The sequence below is a fragment of the Equus caballus genome, chromosome 15 (assembly GCF_041296265.1).
Source record: "Equus caballus isolate H_3958 breed thoroughbred chromosome 15, TB-T2T, whole genome shotgun sequence".
Lineage (NCBI taxonomy): Eukaryota > Metazoa > Chordata > Mammalia > Perissodactyla > Equidae > Equus > Equus caballus.
Genome location: NC_091698.1, coordinates 61,474,228 through 61,500,299, shown reverse-complemented (window position 1 = coordinate 61,500,299; position 26,072 = coordinate 61,474,228). Strand labels below are relative to the sequence as shown.

Below are 26,072 nucleotides of genomic sequence, written 5' to 3'. Positions count from 1 at the left end.
CTAAATAACCACTCCTTCCTATGAGGTACACAGAGAAGAAAACAAAACACATAACCCTTTATCAGGAACTTCAGCCCCAAATCTCCCTGCAGCACTGTAGGGAGCTAGGCTGGGCCTAACGAAGAATGCTTTTGCGCGCACCTTCACGGCCAAAACCACAGCCAATGGAAAAGCTACGTCTTCATCTCCAGCCCCAAGTCCAAACCCAAGCCTCTGTTGTTGCCACGCCAACGAGAGGGACAGCCACAGCCGCCAGAAAGAATCAGGAGAATGAACAGGACACATGTGCAATTCATATTTCAACCAAGAAAGGATTCCTATTCCAAAATAGATGGAAATACAAATCACTAAGAAAAAGGCAACACAATGGAAAAATGAGCAAAGGATATAAACAGCTAATAAAAGAGAATCCTCTGAAGACCAACAAACATATGAAAAGATCCTCAGCTTCGCCAGTAATTAGGGAAAAGTCAATTAGAATGACAAATGAGATAGATGCCATTTCACACTTATCAGAATGACTAAAATTGTAAAGTTTGGTAATGCCAAATGTTAGCAAGGATGTTGAGCAACAGGAACTCTGATATATTACCAATGGGAAGTAAATTTGCACAGCCGCTTAGAAGAGCAGTTTTGCAACATCTGCTAATGTAGAAGATGCTCGTACCCTTCAGGGAATCAGTTCTCTCTTCAGGTGCATGCCGTGCAGACAGGAGCAGAAGGAGATATATACAAGGGTGTCCACTGCAGCAGTGCTTGCAATGTGAATAGGTTGGAGGGTTAATACAAATTGTGGACCAGATAATTGTGGTTGCATCATTTTACGATGAAATAGTGTACTCAGTTAAAATGGATAACATCTATATATTTCAGCACAGATTAATCGAAAACGTAACGTTCAACAAAAAGTGCAAGTTATAAGAAGTGATTTTCAGAATAATACCCTTTATGTAAAATATTAAAACACACAATAATATATATACTCATGAACAAATATGTAGAAAAAGCATAAAAACATGAGCAGGAAAAATGCATATGAACAATAAGAAAGTCATTACCTTTGGGGAGAGGTTGGGGAGGCATTTCAACTGCAACTAAAATGTTTTCCTTTGTTTCTTTCTCCTTCCTTCCTTCCTTTCTTTTTTATTGTTATTTTTTAATCTGAAACAAATGTGGCCAAATGTTAACAACTTTAAAACCTGCATATAGGTAAATGCGTGCTGTTATATTTTTATCTGTATTTATTGTACATTTGATATACTTAACTTTTTAGAAACATTTTAAGGGGAAGAAAAAGAAGCCATAAGTATCTACTTCAATAGGAGATTTGGTGTATTTCCTCTCTCTTTCTTTAATACTGGGATGGCAAAAGAGCTGCGGTGGAAAAGCCAGCTGCTGGCTGCCAGCATCAAGGGGGCGGAGACTTCAGGGGGCCCAGGTGACCCATCCCACAGCCACCACATCAGGCTCCTGCTGCAGCATCAATGTCTATCCAGTATCTCCACTTTGGGAGAGATTTAGTCTGACTTCCAGAGTAACACACAAACCCTGGAGTGAAAGACTCTCTTTGCTTATGTAACTGGTGTTTTATGTGGGGTAACTATTTGAGTTGTGTTTAATCTACATTTCATGTGTTTCAGCTGCTCTGGCCCCTATAAAAGATCAGCTTGTGAATCATTCACAAGCAAGTCAAGGGAAAATTGGGAGCAGCTGGGGGGCCAGTACTGTGGGGCATCTGATGGACAAGGAAGCTGAGACTAGAGAGGCAGAGGGGCTGATCAGAGCCTGCAGCTTGGGCACTGCTGGTGTCAGGACCCCACATAAAACACCTAGTCTCTATCCATAAAAAGGAACACCCTCTGGGAGAGAACTAGAAAAAGTTGAAGCTTTTTGCCCATTTCTTTTTCTCTCTGTAGTGTTGTTTAGTCTCTACATTTAAAATTTACAGAAACTAAACTACTATACATTTTCAGCAACCAGTTTATTTGAGGAGCCTCAACGTGAAGAAGGAAATATAAGAAAATGGCTTGATATATTTTTTAAGCACTGCTTTCAACCACGTTCTGTCAACTCATCCTTTCCATCTTAGTATTAGACAGATTTGATATCTCTAAGGTCATTTTAGTTATTAAAATTTGTCCAAACTAATATCAGAAGGGATTCAAAGCTCTTCTCTGCTTCCCTGGGGTAGGCTTGGAATGTCTGTGTGTGGTTTTAGTGTGGGGGATGGGACCTGACTCCGATACTGCCGGCCCCTCCCTTCTCAGAGCTTAGTTCTCTTGCTGTGGTTTGGAAAGGGACCAAGAAGGCTTAAGAAATCTGCTCTGTGGCTGGTGACCCTCTGTTAGGGATGGGGGTCACCAGTACCACACTGTTTTGTTGTGATTCTCTCTGAAACTGGAGGCCTCTGTTAATTTTAGGACCACCAAGAGCCTATATGGTATCTAGGCCAATTAGAAACAGGAACCCCCAGGAACCTTCCGGAGTAGTGGAAATGCTTTACACCTTGTCTTGCTCTCCCCTAAGGCATCCACAGGAATAGTCCAGGTTCTCCAGTCAAGCCCCTCAAGCCCAAAGTACCACAGAGAGCAGACTGTTGGAGAACTTGAGCTGCACATGCATGGATTTTCCAGGCTCCATTACCAACCAGGCATCGAGGCAGCAAGATGCCTTCCCTGAGTCAGTGGAGCTGCCAGAAAGAGGCTGAGTCCCTCACCAACTCAGCTAAGGCCTTGCTTGAGGAACCTGTTCTACTTTAGTAAATGAAGGACTGGCCGGTGCATCCCAATGAATAATCTATCGGTAACTGCACCTGTGTTCTTTCAGTAGGGAGCTAGGGAAAGGAGGCAAAGGAACAAGGGGCCCCACCCACCCAGGTGGTAATGTCTACAGGTGGGAGAAGAAACAGTCCAGGCATTCATTCCAATAGCCATTTTGTTCTGTTTGGTTGTAGGGAGGAAGCAAAGAGTGAAGGGGAAGGAAGACATGACTGCAATAATCAAAGTACTTTATTTTCAAGAAGGAGGGGGGCCGGCCCCGTGGCCGAGTGGTTAAGTTGGCGCGCTCTGCTTCCGTGGTCCAGGGTTTCGTTGGTTCGGATCCTGGGAGTGGACGTGGCACCGCTCATTAGGCCATGCTGAGGCAGCGTCCCGCATTACACAGCCAGAAGCACTCACGTCTAGAATATACAACTACGTAAGATGTTAGAAGAAGAAGAAAAAAAGAAGATTGGCAACAGATATTAGCACAAGTGCCAATCTTAAAAAAAATAAAAAGAAAGAGGAGTTACCAGGAAGTTACCTCTGGAGACAGGGTGGTCCCTTCACCTGACCACGTCCACTCCCTGGGCCTTCACTCTCCCCACCTGTCCTCATTTCTATAAAGGCTTGAGACTGACCCGTGTTTTAGGCTCCTCCCTGCTGAGGGAGCTGTGAGCATCCTACCCCCAAGGTGAAGCTGGCCTTAAAGAGAGCATCATTTACGCCAAAGGGCAGGTCTGCTTGGCTCCTTGGACCTTTTCAGGGACCTTCCATTTCAGATGAAACTTGACATATCTTAATCCCTTTCAATTTAGAGACCTTAAGCAGCTAAGGCTCCATTTCTTATGGGCTCTTATTTAAAATGGCTTTTAGCGTCAAAATTTTCAAACCTTAGAAGGGCCACCATATATGTCTCTGAATAGAAATTGATTGCAACTATATAGATTGTGAAATAATCCATGGGATACTTTGGTTGCACACTCTAATCCATGTATTAACAGTGTCTCAGGGCCAGCCTGGTGGTGCGGCAGTTGAGTGCGTTCCATTTTGGTGGCCCGGGGTTCGCCAGTTCGGATCCCGGGTGCAGACATGGCACCACTTGGCAAGCCATGCTGTGGTAGGCGTCCCACATATAAAGTAGAGCAAGAGGGGAACAGATGTTAGGTCAGGGCCAGTCTTCCTCAGCAAAAAGAGGAGGATTGGCAGCAGAGGTTAGCTCAGGGCTAATCTTCCTCAAAAACAAAACAAAACAGTGTCTCAATTTTTTTTTCCTGAGAAAGATTCGCCCTGAGCTAGCATCCACTGCCAATGCTCCTTTTTTTTTTCTTGAGGAAGAGTAGCCCTAATCTAACATCTGTGCCAATCCTCCTCTGTTTTTTTGTATGTGGGACACCTCCACAGCATGGCTGGTGAAGGGAGTAGGTCTGTGCCTGGGATCCCAACCCACGAATCCAGCCACTGAAGTGGAGCACTCAGAACTATAACCACTCGGCCATGGGGTTGGGCCCTCAATATTTTTTTTATGTTGCTGAAATGTTCAGTAGTCAATACGTGATCTGTGCTCTGAAGATGTTTCCAGCTTGCATCAGTCAGAAGTTACAGAACTGAAATACAGTCAATATAAATTGCATTTACACCTTGTAAATGCAGAGGCCCAGCTTCTGTGAAACATTGAAAATAACATCCTGAGGGTAATGCAGGATATCCAAGGAGAGATTTTGTTTCTTTATAGGGTCAATAAGATGCCTAGCTTCTTACCAATTAAATCATATATTTATTTTTCCCCCTTAGTTTAAATTTTCATGGCATTACTTTCTCTTTCAAATGTGCAGTCATTATTTACATTTTATGATACTCACGTTAGTTAAAATTCTTCTCCCCTTAAAATATTATCATAAGAACCAAAATATAATGATCCCTGGCTTTCTGTTCAAGTTGTAAGGAGCAATTCAGAGAGGAAAGGATGAATCACAGTCATCTTCTCAGACGAGAGGCACGTGGATCTGAAACATTTATAACGTGGGCAGGTCAGGGATAAGCGCTCTTGAGAGTAATTGTATGTATGCAATTAGTAGGATGCACAGCCTAATCATATATAGAAAGAGTGACGGTTCCAATAACATAAGCCTCTCTAGCTAAATATACATCTTCCAAATGTCTCTGAAACATTTCAGAATGTCTGTCATTAGCAGTTAGCACAGTGGCGGTTTTAAAAGCTGCCATATCCCTTTGTAGAAGTGAGTGGCTGGTTCATTCTACCCATCTGGTTGTGACTCAGGCTCCAGTTTCCCACTAGAGAAAATGATGGGGGTTGAAAAATGTGAGAGAAAGAGAGGAGAGAGAAAAGGAGAAAGAGAGAGACAGGGAAAGAGAAGAAAAAGAGGGAGAGGGAGGGAGGGAGAGAGAGTTATGAATTCCAGGAACCCAAACAGAAATCCAGCTTTGGGACCCCCAAGCTGCTGCTGAGGTGACGACACCGGCAGATCACAGATGCTGGTGCATCACCTCACCTTAACTCTTCGGATAATTTAGAAGAGGCACCTTCTCTAGAGACATCGCGAAGTGACCAGGCTTGCTGAATCTCTTTTCTTCATAGAAAATTTTAAAGCACAGAAACTCCCCGGTTTTCTCTCCTGCACACCCCTGCTCCTCACTCAAAGGTCAGTGAAGACCTAAATGTCCTTCCAGCTGGAGCTGTTACTGCTGTTGCTGCTAGAAGCCCTTCAAGGAATTCTTCCTTCCCCAGGGCAGTTTGGATGCCTTTAACACTCATTCTACTCCGGGTGTCTATGAATTTTCTCAGTATCTTTTTATATTTTGAATAATTTATGCTGGGCTTTTAAGGTTTTATATGCTCCATCTCGGATTCTTTTTGTAACGTAAAGTGGAAATGCTCACATTTTCCCTACCTTCATTGAATTGATCCAGTTACTTGACGATAAAGCACGTTGTTTTCCATGTGGAAACGTAAGTGAGATATTACTACCCCTATTCTCTACCTGGCCACCTTCTTCCTCTCTGTAGTAGATGTGTGTTGTGTCAATTTAGCTAAATTGGGACTACATTTCCCAGAATTCTCCTCCTTGGACAGTTGGCTTGGATCAGAAGAGAAATTTTGTTTGAATTGAAGGCAGCATGGAGCAGCCATATTCTTTTTGTGCTCAGAAGGTTGGTGCAGGCACAGGGTGCTGTTGCTGCTCACACATGTCGTTGCAAATCTGGTGGCTCCACCGGTTGGTGTGGGGCAGTATGTAGGCCCACAGATCCTCCAGCTCCCACCAGGTCTCCTGCATCAGCTTCTCTGACTCCAGGGCCAGGAGCACTCTTCTCTGTGGTAGAGGGCACCAGCTTATCCTGCAGGTGACCTGTGTCGTAGACCTGGAGGCTCGTAGAGAGTTGAGAGTCTGATTCAAGGTTCAACCATTCATGCAGTTTCTGCCTCATCTGCCCATGTTCCCATTCATCTATGCTTCTCCTCCTTCAGGCCCATCCTTTCCTTTCTGACCGCCTGCCTTCAAACTGCAATACCAGAAGTAGAAGCAAAGCCTCACAGAAACTGTTTGTCCAGCTCTCACAATCGCATAAAGTCAAATCTCTGAAATAAATCCCTTTTTTATCATGTCACCCCTGGTGATTCTGCTTCTCTGATAAAACCTCGATGGATACACTAGCTTTACTTGATTGGGTGCATTTTGGCAAATAAACGAAAAAGGATTTAGGCTACAACTGTTAAGGTCGAATTTACCTGTCCCTTAGCCTTGCCTGGATGGGAAATCCCCAATCACACTTGAACATTTCTATTTGAGTCAAACACCTGGAATTTGAACCAATAGTGTTGTCAGCTTCCATCCTAATGCTCAGAGTGGTTTAGGGTTTTTTCAGCAATTTTGCATCAGGTTCTCTGACATGAACAACCCCAGGATGGGTTAATGGAGCATTGAGCATCCAGGGTATGACCTTCACCTTTGGGAGTGCCTGCTGCCAGTGTTCCCTCAGAGCTGGCCAGTTCAGGGCTCACCGAGGCCTCTGATCTGCCCGCTCAGCCTCCCCATTGCATTACAGGATGTGTTAAGAAGTGGCCTTCTCAGGGAAAATAGAAATCCCGTTGGGCAGCCAAGCAGTGAGAATGAATTTGACTCTTCTACATGGGTGGGTCTGTTGATTTTAAAGGATATGTTTTAAATTATGAGAGTTGCCCAGAAGCCACAAAAATACATTTTGGTTACATGCATGTTTATGCACAGAGAGCTGGTGAGATCTGGAAAACACTTTAGGAAATTCTCACTATTGTTCCCATGGCTGAACTTTCCTGAATATAATGTCTTTTTTTTTTTTTTTAACATGAGCATTTCTTTTGGATCCGACTTAGGTATAAGGGTCATGACTTGTACAAGATCTTAAATAACCCCAAACCTAGATGAATACGAGCAATTTTCAAACACAGCTGCTTGACAATGGAGACTGCCAATGTTCTTTTTATGAAAGGAAGGAAAGGATATCTTCAGAAATCTGTTTGCTTTCCCCTAGAGTTTGTTTTTCACTCAATCCAAGAATGAAGACTTATTTTTTGTTAACTCCACATAACCATCCTTGAAGTAATTTCGAGGCGGTCTTACTGCCTTAATCATCTTGATAGCTTAGCTAAATTATGCTGGATTTGTTACTGGACACAAACACAGGCTCTTTTATCCACTGCACAGTAGGGCCAATAACTGAAACGTCAGACTTATGGCAAGGAAAGCGTTTTTCTGTTATCCAAGGGCAGCCAGACAAGGAGATGGGTGTTAGAACTTAGATCCACTTCCCCAAAGGGAAAAAGGCAGGGGTTTTTATCTGGGGTTTTAGGTGAAGGAGGGGGAGCATGTGGCCTTGCTGGTTGGCACCTTCTCACCAGCCTACGTTTGGCTTTAAAGGCTGATTCTTGACATCTTGACGTCTGGATCTTGAATTTCTGGGAAAGACAGCCCACTCATATACTAAGGAGGGACAGAAAGACCTAGTTAGTTTTAAACAACAGTTGATTATGTGTAATATGCACAGCTGCAGTTAGCAAAGCTTATCTTAAAGTTTTTTTGCACTAGAGAAGACTTTAACTCCTTAGTTCTCAGTTTCAGATTCTGTGTAAGTTCGTGCAAATAGATTCCAGCTGGGCCTACAAGTGTTCAACTATATGATCCTGTCAGGAAAAAGGTCATAGAAATGGAGGCCAAACATTACCCAAATAAAGGAGATTACATCTTTTGATGTTATCTTCCATATTCAGGTTCATCAGTGTGGATCATTACAGCCTTGCGTTTCCCTGGGCCGTATCAATTTGAAGATACACAGGGGCTCATGCATGTAGGAGTATTAGAATATTCATACATATTACCTATCTTATACCCGCCTGAGTTCAATAATAATTAAGAAGTAGACACAGGTATCAGACAAATGAAAATAAAAATTACCAGCTTTATGACTGAGAAAGGCTAAATTAGAGGGCATAGCCTAGTTGTGCAATAATAGGCTTGTTCCAGACTGCCTCTAGTCACAGGCACAGCTGGACAACCTCAGTCCTCACCCATAGGGGTCAAGGACTGTTTCTGCATGATCAGGGACAGATGAGTCAGGAGATCGCAAAGGATAAGAGGGAAAAAAGGAATGAGCGGCATGCCCAGTTCCTTCCTTCGAAATTCCCCATCAGAGAAGTCACTACTCCTCTGATGGGGAGAAGAGATCAAAGAATGGGGAGAGAGGCCACAATATTGTTTAAGGGGAGTCCCTCCACAAGGACACTGCTGCCCTTCCTGGGCTCTGCCTATCAGGTCCCATCACGGCTCCTGGAGCCCTCAAGGAACCCAAAGTAGCCCAGTGGTCTTGAGCAAAGCAGGAGAGAATATTTCTATTCTTTCTATTTTAGTGACAGCATCTTGCTAACAGAATCCCAATTTTGCTCAGGCTGGCAATGTAACAAGCTATTTTCTTCCCCAGCTTCTCTTGCATCAAAGGATGGCCATGTGACACAATTTAGACCAATGACACATAAACAGAAGTCTCTTGAATTTTTCCTTGAAATATTTTGCTTTCCAGATTTTAAAAATATATATAGCTAGTAGTGTCCTCCCCTCCCACTCCCTTCTTCCTGCCTTGGATTGGAAATGATGGCATTATAGCCATCTTGACATCATGAGGAATCAAGGATGAAGGTGAAAATTGGCACGTTAAGGATGGTGCCCCAGATATATGGAAAGCAATTAGGTGTCTGGTGGTACTATTGACCAGCTGGGCTAAACGAGCATCAGCCTACTTCTGGCTTTCTTCTTATCTGGGAAAACAAAAACAAAAACAAATAGAAAGACATTTGTATGAGACACTTTGAGATGGGTTTTCTATTACTTTCAGATAATTGCAATCTGAGCTGATAGCAAGTCTGTTTCCCCAAGCAGCTTCAGGAGGGAATTTCGTGAAGCAGTGAAGGATGAAGGAGGCTCCTCACCTTCTCTCTCCCAACCCCCAGCCAGCCAGAGCATCCAAACCAACTCCAGTGACCACAGGGATGAAACATGTTGTGGTCATTTGACCCCGACCCTGTCGTCATTTCATAACACTGTGGGGCAGAGCCTATTTCTTTATTTAAATTCCACTCTCATTGCCTATACCAAGGCAAGGATTTACCACCTCATTGACAATAATCACAGAGTCCACTCTTCTGGTTTTTCTGTTTAACCTAAGGGGCAGCTAACTTGCTACATCATCCACCATTCAGGAAAAAATAGGATATGTGAGAATTGTGTTTCTAATAAAGAATCCATTTATAACAAGCTATTTTGTCACCAACTTCTCCAGCTTTTAGGCAATCAATTCCCTCCTCAGCAAACTCAATAACTTATCATCTTCAAAGCCAGATTTGTATTGAGTAGAGACAAAGACTGAGCTGGAGACTCCTGATACTAGGTCAATAAAGAAATCACATTCTCACCTCCTAGGTAGAGCATCCGCAAATCCCAGGGAGCTCCATTTTACAAAATATGTTAGTATTGTAAGCTAATGAAAGAAGTCAGAGGATGGAGGGAGGGAAAAACAACCACCGTATCACACCCTAATAGGCTGCTTCCTGACACATACAAACTTGAAAAAGATTACAAGCCCAAACGATCTCTGGATTCTTGTTTTATTTTAATCAGAAATATTAAATAATGTTTTTCCTACCAAGAAATATTAACAGATCCAGGGAACCTTGCAACAAATAGGCACTTAATGGGTTATTGGTTTTTCACTTCCTTCTGTGATGTTTTGTAACATTCCTTTGAATTGATCTGTATATTTGTTGTAATGTTTCCCGTCACTTTGCAGTTTCTATACACTTGGATAGCTCTGTGTGCTGGTGAGTCTTATTTTTGTCTGGCTGTATTAATGAGACTGTGTATCAATTACAATGCATTGAGCTGCAAGTAATGGAAAACCTAATAGTCATTCAAACCACAGGGACATTTACTGTTTAATTATCCAGAAGTCTTGAGGCAGTCTGTCCTTGAGTTTGTCCAGAGATTTGGTGATGTTGTCGAGTACAAAGAGACTTTCTATCACTCCACCTTGTCCTCCTTGAAGAGTTGGTGATGTTACAAGACGCAGTATGGATCCACAGCTTCCAGAATCAGTCCTCACGAGTAAAAAGGCAAAGCAAAAAGACAAAGGCAAAAAGGATTTTCCTGATGGAACTCACTTCTTTACCAGGGAGAAAACGTTTTGGCAGCAGCACTCCAACAGGCTCCCCCTTGGATTTCATTGCCCAGGAATGGGTCCCATGCAAGCACTGGCTGCTGAGGGGGCTGGGAAATCCAGTCTGGCATTTTCAACCTTTTGTATGGGAGACAAGCAAAGCGGAAAGACATTGGGAACAGCTGCTGAGCAGGCCGTGAACATCTGCCACAGACTAGAAACTTGTAGAGACCAGCAATCACATATTTTTCTTTGCTCTCTGTGTTCTTGTGTAATAAAATAAAAATTATATCAAAACAATAATAACAGTAAATATATTCAAATAGTACTTTGAAAAGAAAATCATCCATCCCCCTGTTACAAAGATTTCTTTTTTGTGTATTGTCTTCCACTCACTGTCCATAGTTCATATTCATAAATATTTTTACCTATTAATCTAATTTTGTATCTTTTTCACTTAATGTTACATAATAATCTTTTCCTGTTTTTCTACATATTATTCATCATTATACTTTTTAAGGGAAAAATAATTTTTCATTAAAATTTATGTATCATAATTTACTTAACCATTTCTCTATTATTGAACTTATAGAGGACTTTCCATTTTTTAACTAAAATAGATTATACTACAGTAACATCTTAGTACGGGTAAGTTTTTTCTGCTACTAGATTATTTTAAGTGCCCAAAAAAAACTATGAGTATTTTTATAACTTATAAAATATTGTCATACTCTCATACAGCCAGAATGACTGTTGCAGTTTAAAATTCTCCTAGTGATACATATATATGTGTGTGTATATATATATATGTGTGTGTATATATATACATACATTTGCAAATTTAATCACAAGCTCACCAGCAAGGTGCTATCATTCTTTAGATGCTTTTATTTTTTTGCTGATTCACCAACTATAAAATATTACATATTTTATTTCCATTATTTTCCTTTTACCTGGCAAGGAGATCAGAGGAATTACCCAACCAGGGTGGATCTTAATACGACCATAGTTGGAGCAAGATAGTTTCTTACCCAGAGCTAAGGTAAACCAAAATGCTAATTGTCATTTCAAGAGTATCTCTGAAGTATGTGAGAGAGAATTTGGCTGATTTTTATTTTCGAGTTTGTTTTTTTCTAGTTATAAATTGAATATGTATTACTTTGATAATGAATATAAAGCAATTACGATACATTATTTTACTTTTGATGAGTTGAACTTTAACAGTACTGGCATTGGTGTGTTTGTAAAGAAAAGGGTCCCAACAGGTCATCAGAACACAGAGAGCCTAAGACAGGAATACAGAGACGGATGTACAGCCAAGCTTGAGGAATCCAGGGAGACCACAGCACTCTGGTGGAGCAGACAGGAAGCTAGAAACAAGGGCTTGGGGGCAGCTGCTTCTAACACGCCCTTAGGCAAGGGAGGAGACAGACCAGAGCTTTAAAAGGCACAAAGAAGAACAGATTGTTTCTTCTACTGCTACCAAGGTGTTTTCTTACTGTTATTGTTTCTTCTTGAGTGAATTATCTCTTCACATCCTAAAACATACCCTTGTAATTATAATATTGATTTACTCATTCATCCCATAAATATTTGTTGGGCAGCTCCTATGTGCCAAGCATTGTTGTACACACTGGGATGCAGCATTAAACACAGTAGACAAAGTCCCTAACCGAGAGGAAGGTTAACTGTTACGAAGAAATGAAAAGAAGGGTAAGAGCATAGAGAATGTCTGGGAGAACAGAGAACCGTTCTCATATAGCAGGTCGGAGAAGACTTCTTTGATGAGGTGACATTTGAACAGGACCTGGATGAAGTGAGGAAATGAGACGTGCACATATCTGGGGGAATGGTTTTCCAAGACTGAGAGAAGAGAAAGTGAAGAGGTCGTAAGACTGAAGCCTACTGAATGTGTTGATAAAAGAACACTCTCAGTGTGGCTGGAATGGGTCAGTGGGGGAGAGAGTGGTAAGAGATGTGATTGGAGAGACACCTGGAAGCCGGATCTCACAGGCTCTCATAGGCCAAGGTAAGAACTTAGGACTGTTATCTCAGGGTGAGGAAAACTAGTTGGGTTTGCAATAACTTCCATTTTAAACGGATCACAAGTTGCTGTTCAGTGAATAGATTGGAGGGCCGGGGATGTTGGAGGCAATAGTGAAAGCTGAGACCAATTGGAGGTTACTGCAATGTCTAGGTGAGAGGTGCTAGGAGTTTGGACTAAGGTGGAGGTGATGGAGCTGATGAAGACCTGTCAGATTCAGATAATTTTTCAGGATAGAGCTGACAGAATTTGCTGATGGATTAGATGTGGCATGTAAGAGAAAAGAAGGAATCCAGGATGATTCCTAAGTTTTTGACTAGGTGAATCCGTACTCGTACTGCATTACACTGCATTTTGGAACACTGGGGGAGGGGCAGGTTTGGAGGAGAAAATCTAAAGTTCAGATTTCTGAAGTTCGAGATTAGGTATCCAAGTAAAGACGGTGAGTTGGTAGTTGACTGTATTCGTTTGGAGTTCAGAGCAGAGTTCATGATTGGAGGTTTAGGTGATATTTAAAGCCACCAGCCTGGATGAGATCACCAAGGGAGTGAGTGCAGGTGGAGAAGATAAGAGGCTCTTCAACAAGTGAGGACTGGGAAGATGAGGAGGATCCAGGGACGGTCACTAAGGAGGAGTGGCCAGAGAGGTGGGAAAAGAACCAGAGGGGTTCGCAGTCCTGGAAGCCAGATGAGGAAATCGTTTCAAGAACTATTTCAATTAACTATGTCAAATGCTACCAAAAAGTCTAGTAAGATGAAGACTGAGAATTGATCTTCAATTATGTTCTGGAACTTGGTAAACTCCCAATTCTCTAAGGTGGAAAAGAAGCCGCGTAAAGTAATCCCAGCAAGCGTCTCTCCCTGGGCTATTCCAAAGTGACATCGACAGGATTTAGACCTATCTTTGTGTAAGTGAGGACCAGTGGGCTGAGAGCTGGAAGTTCCACAAGTTGTCATAATTCCTTGTTTGAGTTGTATGCTCAGGTATTCCTGAGGTGGTTCCGAGGATTAAATGGAAAATAAATGCAAAGTGTGACGCACAAGGTCTGGCACAGTGTAATCACCCAATTATGTCAGCGTCAGCCATTATCGTAACCCTAGTGAGGCTCATCTAATTTTTAGCTCTCGTTTCAGGCTATTGCTTAGCAGTGTTCCGAAGATAAGCGCTAAGTTTTCTGGAAATGATTGAAAAAGTAATCACATCTTTAGAGCTGAAAGGACTCCATTCTTTTCACTTGACAGATAAGAAAACAGAGATTCAGCAAGATTAGGTGACTTTTTCAAGGTCACCCACCAAATTAGCAGCAGGATGCAGACTGGAACACAGATCTCCCGATGCTGAATCCTTTAGAATTATTTACAATAGAGCTCATGGTGGGATAATCGAAACTTCCATGTCAGGGAATCTTTTGCAGATAACGAAAGCTTGTTCCTTTTAACCATCAAAACCTAAAAACTATCATTATCCTCATCATTATTACTCTTGGTTAAAATCTTCTATTGCTTTTGATTAAAACACTTCTCCTGCACAATGGAGTTATTTTAGCCTAGACGATCTGAAATCCTTCAAGTCAGCTTTTCTTGTTACCCTATTTCTTTACCAATTGTTAAGCTTTGAGCAGTCCCTTTGACTTGTAAAGCAAGTGACAACTTCATTTGATAGTGCTACAATATTGTCAAATTGATCACAATATTTTCTGAAAAGACAGAACTCTAAGGAGTTGAGAACAGCAGCAAGCACATGATTCTGCATCTGAGAGCACCCACAATTATAAGTGTACATTTATTTATATTATATATACATGTAGAATTGTAAATGTACTATTATGGAGCTTTCAGCGCACAACGCAGATCTGAAACTCATGGAGGAATTAGTCTTAAATGAATCTGTTACCCTTCCTTCAGCTTTTCAGAGTACACATAGCGTCCATATATATTTAGTTACTGAAATAATTTGTATCTCTATAGTATTTTTTCACAGAGAAATTCTGAACATCACTTCATTAAACCCCCAAATACTCCTATGAGAGATGAGCAATCAGATATTATTATTCCTATTCTAGAAATTAGAAAAACTAGCATCTCAAAATGTTAATATGCCCAGAAGTTCTATATGAACAGGAGCAAAGTCCCTTTCTCCCTTCTCCTTCTCATCAGACAATCTTTGAGTCTTATCCAGGAGCCTCAATTTAACCCTCAGCATTTTCAGCTGTTTCAGGAATAGACCCTGCCAGAAAATAAAGTCCACTGATTCCTGATGCTCACAAATCTACCCTCGACTTTTCCCGTCACCAGCGACCACAGACTTAGCCCCTGCCAACCTCTAAGGTCATGTGATCTTGTTGCTACAATAACCATGAATCCATCACATTTCACTATTAAATGTAAATTTCCCATCACTTACATTCTATCCAATCTTGTTAGAGCAATGGAGCTGGCATCTCTAGAGAGTAGGGTAGCAAATAACAGACCAGCAAAGGATTCCTTCTTGCTCTATCTAGATTTTGGTGCCTGTGAATGATGAGAGATATTGATGGATGTTGGGCATGTGGAATGTTCTAGAGGAACAGCTGAAATCTGGATAATTACAGGGTAGTTGGGAGGACTAAAATTAAAGGAGGTAACACATGTCAAGTGCTTACCAAAGGATCTTGCTCAAAGAAAATGTTCAATAAATGCTAGTGATTGTTATGACTAGTATTTGTAGGCTAGCTGGTAGGATTTGGGAAGAGCTAATAATAATTGTAATTGTGGTTACTATTTATTAAATTAGAATTAAACCTCATGATCAGGTTACAAAGCGATTATCATTTTCCCCATTCTACCAATAAGAAAGGGGCAGACTAAGATTTGACAAAGGCTTCTCTGATTTTAGCAAGCTTGTTCATTCATTCATTAACAAATACTTACTAAGCTACTGTGTCCTAGGTGCTGAGTTAGGCAAAGAGGTGAACAAGACAGACTTGGCCCCCCTGTCCTCACAGGACCTGGAGTCTAGGGAGGAGTACAGACAGCTGAAACCCCAATGTCAGGATGTCCCAAAGCCCACCCTCATTCCTGCCCTGCCACCTTGAATGCAAACCTCTGCCCTTCTCTTTATCCTCCTAAAATAAATCCACTCTACTAGGCCAAGACAGCTCCTACATACCCTTAATTACCAGCTAAATAACATAATGAAAAGAGCCATCTGATTTATAGTCACACACACACACACACACACCATGCACAAGTTTCCAAACTTAACACATACACCACTCACACACACCATGCACTAGTTTCCAAACTTAAAATGATTAAGAACTACATAATGTGACTTTAAAAAGAAAACTTCAAAAACTTGTTAGACCATTTAAAAGATAATAAGATGATTCAAATAAATGGAGAAATAGAGCCAATTCCAAAGTGAAATGACTTAATAACATTAAAATGTCTGTACCAACCAAAAGAATTGAATTTGAGTCTAATCGAATTTACAGATTTAATACTATTGATATAAAGCCCTATAATTATTTTCAATCTAAAAAATTATTCTAAAATATATGTGTGAAAATAATAAGAATACCATCAGCAGAGAGTATAGAAAAGCAGTGAAAGTTTCTAGCAATATCAGCCATTAAAACCTACTGTATAAAAAAATAAAGATTAAAATAATGTGCTAACTAGATCATAGGTTAGTGGGACCAAATAGAGATTTAAAAAGGCCTAACAATTTAGAAAAGCATTTGTGTGGAATAAACTGAAGTATAACTATATAAATCTAAAAAATACACATATATATACATTTAAAATATTCATAGCTATTGCAAAATAGTTCTTTTTAAATATGAGGAGAGAAGGAAGGCATGTGGCAGACACTTCTCATTGGTTAATTCAATAGTCTTTCTCAACCCCCTTCTCCCTTGCTGTCTTCTGCTATAGAAGCAGGAAGAATTAAATACTTTCCTAGCCACCATCACATCTAGATGTGATCACATGATGCAGTTCTGACTAATGAAACATAAGTGAAATTCAGGTAGTAGGTTTCTGAGAAAATTTTTGTTTTCCTCATAAAAGGAACTGATGTGGTTCTCATTGCCTTTCCTTCCTGCTTTGAATGCAACATTCTTCTCATTTTAAATATAGACGTGATTGTCTGAGGTTCAGCAGCCATTTTGGAAGCATGATGTGGTAATCATGAGAGAAAGGCCAAGAGAATTTCAGAGTCCCCAGCCCAAGCATCACTGAGACACTGAAATGATGCCAGAATCTACTATATTAACCGTGTTTTTAAAATTTTCTGTACCTTATGATGTTTTGACACCTTAGAAATCTTGCTGGCTGAGGAGAGACTGCCCTTCCAGGGCTGGCTAATACCTAAAGATGGTAAACACTTGATGTGGGAAACGCAGGTCTCATATACCAGCCAACCTCCCCATTTATTTAACTCTCACACACCAAGCCCATATTTCCCTGCCCCAAATCATCCCAGAGCCAGGCACCGGGCAACTAGAGACCACCCCTGCAGACCAAAGCCCATGAGAATCATTCAAACTAGCCAGTCCTCAGTTGTTTACTCTGTCCTGCCTTGCCTTTCCCACAGAAACCCTGGTGAAGGCTCTGGTCTAACCTTTCCCTAGCTCCTGCCTCTGATCAAATCTTGTTGCTCGTCCTGTGAGCCTGCCTGGCATGGTGTGCCCTCTTCAGTGAGGACATGTCAGCATTAAAGTATTTCTTCAATGGTGTTGATCCCTCTGTGTCATCACTCAGTCACCTCTGTAAATTAAAATCCCACGGGTACATTTTGGGACAGCTACCAACCTCTGGACTTCTTGTAAGGTGGGAAGAATAAACTCTTATTTGTTTAAGCCACTATTATTTGGATTTCTGTTACTTGCAGTCACATAATCATAACTGATACAAAAAATATTGGATAAGAGGTATTGGAATTAGTGACAGCAACTTTTTTTTCACTGTTATTTCTAATCACAGAGAGTGAGCAGTTTTCTTTCTTTTTTTTTTGAGGAAGATTAGCCTGAGCTAACTACTGCCTGTCCTCCTCTTTTTGCTGAGGAAGACTGGCCCTGAGCTAACATCGTGCCCATCTTCCTCTACTTTATATGTGGGACGCCTACCACAGCATGGTGTGCCAAGCAGTGCCATGTCTGCACCCGGGATCCAAACCGGTGAACCCCTGGCCGCCAAGAAGCAGGACGTGCAAACTTAACTGCTGCGCCACTGGGCGGCCCAGTGATAGCAATTTAAAAAACAGCTAAATACTCAATATACTCCAGATGGAGTAATGAGTTTATTTTTTTATTATGAGAAAAGAACAGAACATTGAATAAACGATTTAGCAGATTTGTGAGGAAGAACATTTTTGTCTTGAAACTGTAAGGAATTGTAAAGAAAGAATAATACATATATAAATACATACATAAATTACATATATGAAAAAATACGTATATGAATTTTAAACTTCTGTTCAATGAAAAACAACGAAAACATAATAAAACAAAATACGGAATACGAAAAAATGCATATCATATGTGACAGACAATAGAGTTACAAATACAATATGAAAGGAGCTTATTCAAATTTATTAGCTGTATTTCTTCACTCTGATAGAGAAATGGGTAAAGAATCTGAAGAAGCAATTCCCCTCAAGGAGAAATAGAAACAGTAAATAAACACCTGAGAAAATGTTCAGCCCTGGTAGTAATCCAAGAAATGCAAATTAAAGCAACCTTGAAATGTCATTTGATATCTACTAAATTAGCATTTTTTAAAATGATGAGTTGGCAAAGTGACAGTGATATTGGCACACACACTCATTTCAGGTGGTGCTACAAACCAGTATCACCTTTGAGAAAGCACTATGGCAAGCACGGAGAAACATTCGTGCCTTTTGACCCAGTAATTCCAATTTTTGCAATTAGCACTGAGGAGAATAATGCCACAGAAGCAAAGAGACACACTCAGTCCTGTTCTTTAGAGTCTTAGCAATTCAATGAACACGTATTTTACATCTTTCACGTGCCAAGCAGAGACAACAGGGAATCAGAAATTAGTAAGATACTGTAGATGACCTCAGGGGACTCACAGTCTGGCAGAGGAGTCAGGTAGGTAAAAAAATGCCTTACAAAATGGGGCAATAAGTGCAGCAATAAGAACATAGATGAAGCTAGATTTTTATGATGGGGTGGGTGGGGCAGGTGAGCAGAGAGCAGGCAAGGGTTGAGAGAAGACTTACTAAGGAGACAGGTCAAACTTGAGATGAAAAGGCACAGAAAATTAAAATAAGGCCAATGAGTAGTCCAGTTCTGTGGGAATAGATTCCAGGAGGAAGTCTGTGGAAAGCCAAGATTTGTGGCAGGGTGGAAAGAGAGCTTTATTGCCCTTGTTTGACATCTATAATAGCAAAAACTGGAACATACTTAAATCACCAACATTGGAAATATCTCTATATGAATTATGACACCCAGTGGACCATTATTCCACCATAAAAATAAAAATTATGAAAAGTATATGAAATACTTCAAAACAGTTACAATATGCAGGCAGGATAGCTGAGAGGAGAGCAGCTGGCCTTGACAGCCCTGAGCATTGCTCCAAAATTCACATTTGCTCTGTTTTTCCCTCAAATTTTTTTTATTGACATATAACTCACATGCTATAAAATTCACCCATTTAAAGTGTACACGTCAATGCTTTTAATATATTCACAAAGTCATGCAACAATCACCACTAATTCCAAAACATTTTCATTGCCTGAAAAACCCATTAGCAGTCACTTCCCGTTCCTCCCCGCCTTTGGCAACCACTAATCTATCTTCTGTGTCTGTAGACTTGCCTGTTTTTCATCCTGCCCTTTGAGAAGCCTCTAGAACTCTGCTGTCATCCCCAGAACTGGGTAAACAGGGGCAACATCTACTCAATGCTCTGGCCCGGTGCAGATAGTGGTCCCGCCTAGAGTGCAGCTGACTGAACACGAGTAAACACCACCTATTAAAGCTTCCGACATAACACAAGAGAATTAAACGTAGACTCATGTACATGTGCAGAGTCTCCCTTACAAAACACATGTAGCTTGCTCTGTGGGGCTTTCAAGACTCATCATCCTAACTTGAACCCCTGCTCCCTGAGGTGAGCACCATCTTACCTTCCACCTCCCAGCTTCCCTCCTTGATATCTAGAGCCAAGAGAACGGGACCAGTGAAAACCAGTGTGAGGAGAGCACAAGGGCAGGGCAGGAAGCACACCTTCCTGGGCTAACACACTCAAAGGAAATTGGCAGCACATTTTCATTTTTCCACTACGGCACTTGCAGGAGGCGCGGTTAGTATGGTGTTGGTCTCTGGCTGCCTTCACCATGCTCATTATCTCTCTTCCTCTCCAGCCTTATCTCCTGCAGGACACTGTTTTCTTCCTTTTCCAGGGACATTGAGTGTAAAAGCTGTGGTGCTCTGTGGAAATGACCACAGATGACTTTCTTTCAACTTGTATTTGCCATGTTTTTCTGACCAGCTAAGGGGGGCATTGCACATTTGATGGTGAAGTTGGACTTTTTTGTTTTACGCACCTTGGCACATTCTCTTTGGTGGACTTAGGAGTTAGAAGACCTTACCTCACTCTTTACAGACAAACTACAGCAATGAGTCACTGCCCTGTTTCTCCCAGTGCCACATACACCTTGCAGCAAAGAAGGGGATCAATCATAATATCGCATTGAAAGCGCAGACACAAAGTCAGCTTGGTGTTGTGTTAGGAGGATTAATATGTGGGTTTGGTTTAGCTTCTCAGGTTCTCAGTTCCCTCATCAATAAAGTGAGAGATGGAATAAAAAGAGGCCCCAGCAGTTCCCACTAGATTGAAATTCCAAAGTTTCCCTAAATTAGTAAGACAAGGACAAGATCTCATTGTTCAAGAGATGTCTGGTCTCAGGGTCCTTATGAGACAGAAAAGAAGAGGAGGTGAGGGAAAGGAGAAGGAATAAACAAGAAGGGAATATAGGGGAAGGGAAGAGAAGGTTCAGGAGATGATGGGAGGGAAGGGGACAAGAGGAGATGAGGGAAGACACAAGGGAAGGAAGGGGAGAGGAGGGAAGGCACAGGAGGGAAGAGGTGGGGACAAAACGAGGGAGAGCAGGAAATAGAAGAGGATGAGAGGAGAAAGGAAAGGAGAGAAGGGAACAGGAGAGGAGGAGATGGATGGAGAGGAGGAGATGGATGGACAGGAGGAGAGAAGAAGGGAATGGAGAGGAGAGAACAGAAATAGGGAGCGGACAGGAGGAGAGAAGAATGGCAGATTAATAAGACTTCATTGATAAGAAGACGGGAAGAAGAGAACAAACATTTCCTGTTTCCTACTCGATATCCATTCTCAAAACCACCTTCAAAGGAAGTACCAATATTGCTCTTTCACCAGTGAGGACCTGAAATATCAGATTCTTGGGGACTCTCTCCTGCACATTGAATGAGCAACACCCTTCTCACCCAAGAGATTTTGATGCAGTCAGACAGGCTTTGCAACAAGCTGGGCTAAGTAATTTGCCCAAAGTCTTAACCTGAGTTAATCACAATGCTGAAATTCAGGCTCAGGCCTATCCAGTTCTGAGAACTGTGTTCTTTCAAGTTTACTAGACTGAGAAAGAAAACACCAAGAGAAGTGAGGAAAGGTTTCAGAGTGGATACCTCTCCATGCATGCATATAATAAAAAATGGGCTAAGAAACCCTCTCAATGAAATCCACCCTCAAAAAAAAGGAGGAAGAATGAGGACGTCAGCATCATGGCAGAGTGAGTTGCTCCCTTTGTCTCTCTCCTCTAAGTTACAATCTAGGACATCCATTGGACCAGCAAAGGACTCTCTGCACAGCACATCAGAATGCCTGAGAGACCCATACATCTACACTTCTGAAGGTGGGTAGACTGGACCTCCTGAAGGCAGTGGAATCAGGGGAGAAGCGGGCAGCTCCCGAGACCAGAGGTTCCAGGATCTGCAGCCACACTGGCAACCAGAGGCCCCAGGAACTGAGATAATGCCCACAAATGGAGGCCTCCAGAATCCAGGCAGCCCAAGCTCCTGGAGGTGCCAGGAATCACTACAGGCCTGTGACCAGAAACTCTGGGAACCTGTGACCCAGCCACTACCCCTTCCCCCAGCAGCAGCACCTCTGATGCTGGCCTTTCCAGCAGCATGGGCTGCACCCAAGATGCAGATACCCCCAGAAGTGGTACTTGTGACTGGAGGTTCCAAAAAGCACACCAGCACCAGAGACCAGAGGCTGCAGGAGCAGCAGCAGCAGCAGCAGCACTCACAGCTCAGCCCCTATCTCTGCCCCAGCAGTGGCAGGTGGCACCCTTGACCTGAGGCTTCAGGAAATGCAGCAGTGCCCACGACCCAGCCCTCTCCCACTCCCCCAGCAATGGGCCTCCAACACTAGCCCTTCCAGCAGCAGGTACTGCATTCAAGACCTCCATACCCCAGCAGCGCCAGCAGTGCTGGTGCTCTTTGCAGCAGCAGTCATGGCTCAGCCCCTTCCCCTCCCCCGGCAGTGGCAGGTGGTGCCTGCAACCTAAGGCTTCAGGAGCTGCAGTTGATGCCTGCCACCCAGCCCCCAGCAGCAGCAACAACTGCAACACCAACCCTACCAGCAATGAGGGCTATATACAGATCCCAGACCCCAGACAGCAGTGGTGACACCCATAAACCCAGCACCCCCAGCAGCAGTGTTGCCAGCACCCTCAGATAACCCAGGAGCAGCAGTACAGGCAGTGCATGCAGCAGCACCCAAGCCCGTGGAGAGCCCACAGAGGGCTAGATAATAGTGACAGTGGAGCCCACAACCCCAGTCCCCCCCAGCTGCAGAGGTGCCCATGATCCTGTCTCCCACTCTGTTTTTCCCCTCCCCTCTCCTCAGTAGGGGGACGATCAACCCAGGCAACCCCAGAAGCAGCAGAGGTGCTTGCAGCCCAGTGATCCCAGTGGTGACACCCATGACTGCACTGACATCATAAGCAGCAAGGCACCAGCAACCTCGGAGTCACAAGCAGCACAAAGAGGGCGCTGACAATGCCTCTGGCAGAAGCAGTGGAGGGTGGAAAGCGCAAGCTCTCAAATACAACCAGAAGCAGCTCAGAATCAAAGTGAACAAAGCCATACCCAAATAATAAAGGTGTTTACTACCATAAACACACCAGCAGAGGAACAAGTCAAAAAGCACCACGAAGAACTACAGTAACATGGTAGCACAAAGAGAAAACGACAGCTCTCCAGAAACCAAATTTAAAGTCATGGAAGATTGTGATCTAACTGACAAAATTCAAAATAACCGTCATGAAGAAACTCAGCATGTTCTGAGAAAACCCAGAAAGACAGTTCAATGAGCTCAGGAATGAAATTAATGAACAGAAGGAATACTTCATCAAAGAGATTGAAATTAAAAAAAAAAAAAACAGAAATTCTGGAGCTAAAGAACACAATAAATGAGAGGAAGAATAAAGTAGAAAGCATTGAAAATACAGCAGACCATATGGAAGAGAGACTTAGTGAGCCCAAAGAGAGAAATCTAGAAATGATTCAGGTGGCAGAGGAGAAATAACCAAGATTTGTTAAAAAAGGAGAAATTCTATGAGAAATATCGAACTCAATTAGGAAAAGAAATATAAAGATCATGGGTATCCCAGAGTAGAAGAGAGGGACAAAGGACCAGAGAGCTTATTTAAAGAAATAATAGCTGAGAACTTACCAAATCTTGGCAAAGAACTGAATATATTAGTACATACAGCTAATAGAACACCTAATTATCTCAATGAAAAAGACCTTTTCCAAGGCACATTATATTAAAACTATGAAAGTCAATGACAAAGAAATAGTATTAAAGGTGGCCAGAGAGAAGAAAATAACTTTCAAAGGAGCCCCCATTAGTCTATCAGCAGATTTATCAGCAGAAACTCTACAGGGTAGGAGAGAGTGGAATGATATATTCAAAATATTGGAAAACAGAAACTGTTAGCCAAGAATATTCTATCCAACAAAGTTATCTTTCAGATATGAAGGAGAAATAAGGGCTTTCCCAGACAAACAAAAGCTGAGGGAGTTCATTGCCACTGGACCTGCCTTACAAGAAAAGTTGAAAGGAGCTCTCCTACCTGAAACAAAAAGGCAAGGTATACAAAGTTTCGAGCAAGGTGATAAATAGACAGATTCAGAAAATTGCAACTCCATATCAGAATAGGTTAGTAAACACTTAATTCTAACATAAAGACTAAAGAGAAAGAAAGCATAAAAAATAACTACAACCACTTCAATTTGGTAACAGACTTACAATACAAAAAGGGATAACTTGTGACAACAAGTTCCCTTAGAGAGGGAAGAAGAAAAGGATGGAACCGGTATGAGCAAAGGGAAATAAGATGCTATCAGCAGAAAAAGGATTATCTCATCTACCAGATCTTTTCTACAAACCTCATGGTAATCACAAAACAAAAACTTAGAACAGAGTCACAAAACATAAAAAAGAGAAAACTGAGAAACACATCACAGAAAACCACCAAACTGAAATGGTAGACAGAAACAGAAGGAAAGGCAACAATGGAAATATAGATAAAAATGGCAATATTAAGTCTTCACATATCGATAATCACCCTAAATGTAAATGGATTGAATTCATCAATCAAAAGATACAGAGTGGTTGGTTGGATTAAAAAACAAGACCCAACAATGTGCTGCCTCCAGAAGAACCATCTCAGTTCTAAAGACAAACATAGGCTCAGAGTGAAAGGATGGAAGATGGTATTCCAAGCAAATGGCAACGAAAAGAAAGTGAGTATAGCCATAGTTGTATCAGACAAAATAGACTTTAAGCCATAAAAGATAACAAGAGACAAAGATGGACATTATATAATGATAAAGATGATATTCTGCCAAAAAGACATAACATTTATTAATATGTATGCAACTAACACAAGAGCACCAAAGTATACAAAGCAACAATGAACAGACGTAATGGGAGAAATTGACAGCAACAGAATAATAGTAGAGGGCTTTAACATCCCACTAATATCAATGGATAGGTCATCCAGAGAGCCAAAAAGGAAACATTGGCCTTAAATAAAACACCCGATCGGATGGACTTGATAGATATATATAGAACATTTCATCCAAAGGCAGTAGAATACACATTCTTCTCAAGTGCACAGGGAACCTTCCCAAAGATAGACCATATCTTGGGAAACGAAATGAGTCTTAATAAACTTAAGAAGGTTGAAATCATATCAAGTATCTTTTCCAACCACAATGGTATGAAACTAGAAATCAAATACAAGAAGAAAGCTAGAAAAGTCACAAGTATGTGGAGACTAAACAACATGCAACTGAACAACTATTGGATCAAAAGAGAAATCAAAAACTACCTGGAGACAAGTGAAAATGAAAACACAACATATCAAAACCTATGGGATGCAGCAAAAGTGGTACTAAGGGGATTATATAGCAATATAGGCCTATCTCGAGAAATAAGAAAAATCTCAAATAAACAATCTAACACTACACCTAAAAGAACTAGAAAAAGAAGAACAAATGAAGCCCAAAGTCAATAGAAGGCAGGAAATAATAAAAATCAGAGTGGAAATAAATAGTAGAGGCTAAAAAGACAATAGAAAATATCAATGAAACTAAGAGCTGGTTCTTTGAAAAGATAAACAAAATTGACAAACCCTTAGCTAGACTCACTAAGAAAAAAAGAGAGAAGCCTCAATAAATAAAATCAGAAATGAAAGAGGGATTACAACAGATCCTACAGAAATACAAAGGATTGTAAGAGAACTTGATGAAAAACTACATGCCAACAAATTGGATAACCTAGAAGAAATGGATAAATTCTTAGAATCATACAACCTCTCAAAAGTGAATCAAGAAGAAATAGAAAATCTGAATAGATCAATCACATGTAAGGAGATTGAAATGGTAATCAAAAACCTCCCAAAAAACAAAAGTCCAGGATCAAGTGGCTTCTCTGGTGAATTCCACCAAACATTCAAAGAAGATTTAATACCCATCCTCAAACTCTTCCAAAAAATTGGAGGGGCAGGATGCTACATAACTTATTTTATGAGGCCAACACTACACTGATACCAAAACCAGACAAGGAAAACACAAAAAAGGAAAATTACAGGCCAATATTGCTGATGAACACAGATGCAAAAGTCCTCAACAAAATATTAGAAAATTGAATACAATACATAAAAAATCATACACCATGATCAAGTGGGATTTTTTTCTAGGGGCACAAGGATGGTTCAATATCTGCAAATCAATTAACATGATAGACTACGTTAACAAAATGAATAAAAATCACATGATCATTTCTTTAGATGCAGAGAAAGCATTTGAAAAGATCCAACATCCATTTAAGATAAAAACTCTCAATAAAATGGGTATAGAAGGAACATGATAAACATAATAAAGGCCATATATGACAAACCCACAGCCAACATCATACTTAATGGTGACAAACTGAAAGCTATTCCTCTAAGAATAGGAACAAGACAAGGATGCTCACTGTCACCACTCTTAATCAATGTAGTATTGGCAG

The 26,072-nt window shown here is 41.3% G+C and overlaps 1 long non-coding RNA gene across 1 annotated transcript; it reads right to left on the bottom strand.

Moving 5' to 3' along the window:
* Window positions 1–2,990: 2,990 nt before the first annotated feature.
* Window positions 2,991–19,716, bottom strand: LOC138917859 (uncharacterized). The gene is made up of 3 exons (XR_011426443.1): window positions 19,639–19,716; window positions 4,619–4,762; window positions 2,991–3,191 (listed from the first exon to the last, which is right to left on the bottom strand). It is a non-coding gene; the product is annotated as an uncharacterized lncRNA (long non-coding RNA).
* Window positions 19,717–26,072: the final 6,356 nt, after the last annotated feature.